This window comes from Bison bison, unplaced genomic scaffold (genome assembly GCF_000754665.1).
Source record: "Bison bison bison isolate TAMUID 2011002044 unplaced genomic scaffold, Bison_UMD1.0 scf7180017864468, whole genome shotgun sequence".
Classification (NCBI taxonomy): Eukaryota; Metazoa; Chordata; class Mammalia; order Artiodactyla; family Bovidae; genus Bison; species Bison bison.
The window spans coordinates 1,545,043-1,551,733 of record NW_011495029.1 but is presented as its reverse complement, the minus strand read 5'-3'; the positions used below and the strand labels follow the sequence as shown (position 1 = coordinate 1,551,733).

The following is a 6,691-nucleotide window of genomic DNA, read 5'->3' as shown; positions in this document are numbered from 1 at the left end:
ATGACAGAGGATGAGATGGTTGGATGGCATCACCGACTCCAAGGACATGACTTTGGGTAAACTCCGGGAGTTGTTGATGGACAGGGAGGCCTGGCATGCTGCAGTCCATGGGATCGCAGAGTTGGACACGACTAAGCAACTGAACTGAAGTTGTCAACTAAAAAATATAGTCATAACCTAAAAGCAGCAAGTTATTTTACTTAGTGGGAATGTTTACAACTCCAGTCCTGGGAGACAGCATCTCAGTAGCTCTGAGAAAACTGCTCCAAGGAGGTAAGAGGAGTCAGGCTATATACAAATTTGCAACAAAGGGAGCAGGCAGTCTGAACAGCAAAGATCAGATACACAGTTAAGGAATTTAGCATCCTGTGTATGGAAGATGCAAGCCTCTGGGCTCACTGCATTCATTCCTTTCTATGCACCTCAGCTGTCTGGGGTCAATCCTCTTTCCTAGTCCACCTTGCTTCTTGCATTGCCCTAGCTCCTCAGCAATCACAATGGCAGGTGGCAGCATCCTCTGGATCGCAGTTTGGGGAGCCCTCATTCACATTTGCAGAGAAGGCAATGGCAACCCACTCCAGTACTCTTGCCTGGAAAACCCATGGATGGAGGGGTATGGTAGGCTGCAGTCCATGGGGTCGCTAGGAGTCAGATACGACCGAGCGACTTCACTTTCACTTTTCACTTTCATGCACTGGAGAAGGAAATGGCAACCCACTCCAGTGTTCTTGCCTGGAGAATCCCAGGGACGGGGAGCTTGGTGGGCTGCCGTCTATGGGGTCGCACAGAGTCAGACACGACTGAAGCGACTTAGCAGCAGCAGCAGCAGCATTCACATTTGGAGGCCAGAAATTTCTGATGGCTGTGACATTTCTTGTTTATTAATATGGCAGGAGATATTTTCATTTCACAAAGTAAAAAACACCTGCCCTCCTAAGGCATGGAGAAATGCCTTAGGGGTGGTCATTGGAAAAGACTTCAAAACAAGGCAGGCATTATTGAAGCCAATTTCAAGAAGTAAGTTTAACTCACATCCTTTAAAATAATCACAAGAAAAGATGTCAACATAACTATTTATTAGAAATGCAAATCTAAACTACAGCGAGATATCACATCACACCAGTCAGAATGGCCATTGCCAAACACTAAAAACAATAACTGCTGGAGAGGGTGTGGAGACAAGGGAACCCTTCTCCACCCACACTCGGGATGTAAATTGGTAACAGCCTCTATGGAGGACATTGTGAAGCTTCCTTCAGCCATGAAAATGAGAATGAGGTTAGAATACTCCTTAACACCATACACAAAAATAAACTCCAAATAGATTTAAAAACCTAGTTGTGAGGATGGATACTATGAAATTCTTGAGAAAAATATAAACAGGACACAATCTGACATGAATGCAGCAAGTTCTTTGTGGATCTACCTCTTAGAAAAATGAAAAATAAATCACAAATCAGAAAATGGGACCAAATTAACCTTAAAAGCTTTTGTATACCAAAAGGAAACCCTCAAGGAAAGACAAGGACACCCCTCAGAATAGGAAGAAATATTTGCAAAGGAAGAGACCCACAAGGAATTCATCTCCAAAACATACAAACAGCTCATGAAGCTCAGTATCGAAAATACATACAAACAAAGAAAAAAAAAATGGGCCAAAGACCAAAATGGATATTTCTCTGAGGAAAGCCTACAGATAGCAGATAGGCACATGAAAAGACGCTCAGCATCACGAAATGTTGCAGAAACCAGTACTCGAGAAACTAAGCATCAGACTTGAAGAGTTGGAGAACTCAGGTTTATTACGCCGGTGGGCCCAGAGGAGTTACCACTCCAAGCTCTGGGCCCCACACAAAGGGTTACAGAGTTTTTATACACGGACAAGCATGATTAAGAGGGTTTGCCGGGGCTAGGGTGATTGCAAATGGTAGGACGAGGGTGAGTGAGATAAGCTCCAGTTCCTAGTATTCTGAGTCCCTGCTTTCTGAGACCTACGTGATCTAGACTTTACAAGGAGCAAGCTGACTTACAGAGGCAGAAAGAACAGGAGGTTATGTAAAAATTTTAACTTTTCCTTTTTCATTCCCTTTTGATGCTTTTCATTCCCCCCTTTTGATGCTTCTATCACTCGTAGAAAGCATCATCTCATGTTTTGGTAGGACATTTAGAGCTCCCCATCTTTTAGGGGGCTATATATTGAGCTATTACCATTTGTAACTTTATGGATTCAATCTGAGAGGTGATTGGGTGATTAGACTGAGAATACAAGGGCCAAACAAGAGCACTGCAAAGAACATAAGAGAGGACAGGCTAAAGGGAGAAGCCACGATGCCCAGCTACAGATATTGTTCCAGTTACCCAAGGAATTTACCGGTTTCTCGCTCTTTTTTATGATTCATTCCCTTAGTTGTTGAGCCATGTCCCTGGCTATTCCTGATTGGTTTACATAAAAGTAGCATTCTTCGTTCAAGAAGAGGCAGAGTCCTCCCTTTTCGGCTGTCAGTAGGTCTAGCCCTCTCTTATTCTGTAAAACCACCTCTGCCAGGAAATCTAGTCGGTCCTGTAAGGCCACTAAAGATTTGGCTACTCTCTCAGTGTCATCTGTGAAGTGTTTGGATAGTGTGTGGTTAAAGGTGGCTGATGAAGCAATTCTTCCTATTCCCCTACTACCCCAGCCGTGATTCCGAGACCAACTAGCAGGGGTATAAACTGGACGGCTCTTTTTGACTACTGCATATGTGCTGCCAGAGGTACGGATGTGAGAGTCTGGTTGTTAGGGACAGTATTCATCTGGGGAGTGAGGAGAGCTAAGGTGCAGCTACCCATCCAGTTACCTGGTAGACGTAAGCAGGCATCTGTCCCACAAACAAAGAAAAGGCCTCGGTGGGGGCGGCCCCATATTGCGTTTGTGGGGGGATGAGTGGGCCGCTCATCAATTAAAGTTTGATTACATTTGTCCCTGGCTAGATTGCCTACAGGTTCAGTTCCTCCATCATTTGTAAAGCATTCTGGAGCCTTTTGAGTTAACTCACTTGCCCTTAAGACTGGCCCTTGTAAGGGTGGATCTATAGGAGTTCCCATGGTTCTTGCACTATTTAATGGTACGAGTGTAGCTAAGTACTGTGGAGCGCCTAAGCAAAACAAGCAACCCCTGGCCAACTGGGGGTTGGTGTCATTAAGAAGGCGATGAGTTTCTTGAGAACCTAGTACAGACGGGGGTCTAAGGGGGATTTAACTGTGTAACCTGGGTCTTGCTACCAACAGGCAGAGCCTGATTTTTTAGGGCAAAGTTGGTCCGTGATTTCATTTGTCTGCATTATTGTCTCTGTTCAGTAGGTTTTTTCCCATTTATTTGGCAGACAGACACCTGTTCTGGGTTGTAACATCTGCGTGGCATTTGGGGGTGGACAGAGGCACAGGGGCCTGATGGCAATGCCATGGTGTCGAGATACTGCCCAGGGTTTGGATCCTCTGGCGGCGGAAAGGTAGTGGCAGCTGGGGGCATAACTGGAAAACATTTTTTCACCCAGGCCCCTGGATATACATCGAATGGTTATGGAGGCAGTAGGTGATTGACCTATAGGATTGGCTATCTATACATTGTTCTAGCTGATGGTTGAGTAAGTGATTTTTCAAGGGTTGACTGTAATGTTGACAGGTGTGTGATGGATAAGGAATGGCACCACCTGTTAGAGCAAGGGACACCAAAAGGCTGCAAAGCAGCCTGCACATAACAGATAACTGAACACTAGCAAAAGGCTTTCTCCCCATCTTAGGGGTGTCACGGCTATAGCAACTGAGCCTATCGTGAAGGGGGGAGAGCTATACTGTGAGCAATTTGGTTAGTAGGGAGAATCGATCTTAAGAGATATCTAATAAGAATGAGGCTTTTCACTACAGTGAGATAATAGACAACAGAACCACAGCTTCTGACCCAGATCCTAGTCCTAGGGTGTGACTGAAGCTAGTCCAGTAGTGAAGAGCATAGCAATAATACCAATCAGGGATAGAGTCCAGGGTTGACAATGAAAATCCATTGATATTTTGATAGCCGGATCCTCAAGCTTCCACCGTGCGTTGACCAGCCAACTGCCAGAGTGTGGCTGGAGCAAGGCTGAAGAATCCTCAAGCTTCTGCCGTTCATGGACTAGTCAGCTTCCGGAGTGACTAGAGCTGGGTTCAGTGTCTTTTGTGGGTGAGGGCCGTTGTTTTTGGAACCAGGCCTTGAGGGGATTCTCAGGGTCCCAAACTGTTTTCCAGGTGTCCTCATTACAGGAAGCCACTGTCTTCTTGACTCTGGTGTGGTGGATCCAAGGGATGACACCTGTAACTTTAACAGCAGTAAGGGTTGCCAGGATGACCATGTGAGGGCCTGTCCAAACTGACTGAAGTGGTTCCTTTTTCCAGTCCTTAACCCATATTTCATGTCCCGGCCGAGAGGGATGAAACCAGTTGCCCAAAGGAATGGGTGTCCTTTTTAAGGTTTCTCAGGCGATGTGGTGGAAGACTTTTCCCAGGGCCTGGAGGTGTTGGGACATCTCCAGGCCACCTAGTTGTTGGGGGTTTCCCTTGAGTTTTCCTATCACTGGGGGCATCCTCCCACATAAGATCTCAAAGGGAGAACAGCCTGAGGACCTCGGGGTGCATTGGGCTCAGAGTAAAGAAAAGGGGTACATGTCGACCCAAGATAACTGGGTCTCCTGACGGAGTTTATCTAATGTAGTCTTGAGGGTCCAATTCATGTATTCAACTTTCCCTGAGCTCTGTGGCCTATAAGCAGTGTGAAGCTTCCATTTGATTCCCATTTGTCCTGGATAAAGTTTGGATTATCTCAGACACAAAAGCTGGCCCATTGTCAGACCCTATGGAGAGAGGCTGTGCATGTCTCAGGATTATGTCTCTTAGTAAGGCCTTGGCCACTTCTTGTGCCCGTTCAGTGCAAGTGGGGTAGGCTTCAGCCCATTCTGAGTAGGTGCAGACTACCACAAGTAAATACTTACAGCCCCTATAGGGCTTGACTTCAGTAAAGTCCACTTTTGATCTTTAAAGGGCAGTGTCCCAATGGTCTGCACCCCTAGGTTGGGTCTTGGGGTGCCAAGACCCCAAGTTGGGGTGCCAAATTCGCTGGCATTGTTCTGTGCACAAGTCACACATCTCGCAATGATCTGGGCACACAGGGTTGGGAGCTTAGGAATGAAATAGTAGCAGCTCAGTATACTCTCCAGCACAGTTTTTCCTAAATGAGTTGTCTCACGATGTTGTTTTACCAGCTGGATTGCTATATTGCTGGGGACAAAGGGTCTTTGGTCTGGGAGCTTCCTCCAGCCCTCTTTTTCTTTTATTCTTCTCTCATTTAGAGTCCATTAATCTTCTTCCTTGGTGTATCTCGGGGACAGAGGCAATTCTGGCATCAAGTGGACCTTAAAGACTGACTCAGGGCCCACTGTGGGGCTCGGTTGGGTCACCGCCTCCTTGGCTGCCTGGTCAGCCAACCAATTTCCTTTGCTGATCGGATCAGTTCCTCGCTGATGGTCTTTAAAATGGATGACTGCCACTTGGAAAGGCTTCCAGACTGCTTCGAACAGCTGAAGGATTTCCTTTTTGTTTTTAATCTCCTTTCCCCCTGCTGTCAATAGTCCCCTTTCTTTATAAATGGCTTCATGTACATGTAAAGTAGCAAAGGCATACCTTGAATCAGTATAGATGTTGACTCGTTTCCCTTCAGTGTGCCTTAGCACCTGGGCAAGTGCCTGTAGCTCAGCCCGTTGTGCTGACCACCCTGTGGCAAGGCCTCAGCCTTCACTCTCTCATCAGTTGTTATGGCATAGCCTGCTTTGTGCTGCCCGTCTTGGACGAAACTGCTTCCATCAGTGAACAGTTCCAGTTCCGGGTTCTGGAGGGGAATGTCTGTCAGGTCCAGCCTGCTCAAGTAAATCTCATCCATGACCTCCTCACAGTTATGACCAGGGGTTTCTGATTCCACAGGTAAAAAGGTGATGGGGTTCAGCGTGCACATAGTCTCGAGTTGGACCCATGGTTTTCACAAAGCAGTCCTTGATAGTGAGCCATCCTGGAGTTGGTCAACCACTTATGCCCCCGGCTGTCCTTCAGGGCAGTAACAGCATGGGGAACCTTTACATTTATATTTTGTCCTAGAGTAAGCTGATCTGCTTCTCTGACCAAAACCACAGTTGCAGCTAATGCCTGGAGGCATGTCGGCCAGCCCACAGCCACTGGATCAGTCGTTTGGACAGATATGGAGCTGGGCGCTGCCACAGCCCAACTGTCTGTGTGAGGACCCCCAGGGCAGTGTGATTTTTCTCATGTACAAAGAGGTCCAAGTCCCGTGTCACATCTGGCAGCCCTAATGCTGGAGCACTGGTCAAGAGTCTCTTTATCTCCTCGAAGGCCTTTTTCTGTTCAGGCCCCCACTCCAGGGGGTCCTTACCAGATCCTGCTGTGGCTTTAAACAAAGGCTTGGCAATTTCAGAGAAACCCAGTATCCAGGTCCGGCAGAATTTGGCAGCCCCAAGGAACTCACAGACTTCTTTCTTAGTGTTCAGCCGAGGTATTGAACAGATGGCTTGCTTCCTCTCATGTCCAAGCACCTGATGCCCTTTTGTGATGACAGACCCCAGGTATTTGACCTCCTGTCTGCAGAGCTGAGCCTTTTTCCTTGACACCTTGCACC

At 47.0% G+C, this 6,691-nt stretch overlaps 1 pseudogene; it reads right to left on the bottom strand.

Moving 5' to 3' along the window:
* Nucleotides 1–5,363: 5,363 nt before the first annotated feature.
* LOC105003452 lies at nt 5,364–6,016 on the bottom strand (annotated as a pseudogene).
* Nucleotides 6,017–6,691: the final 675 nt, after the last annotated feature.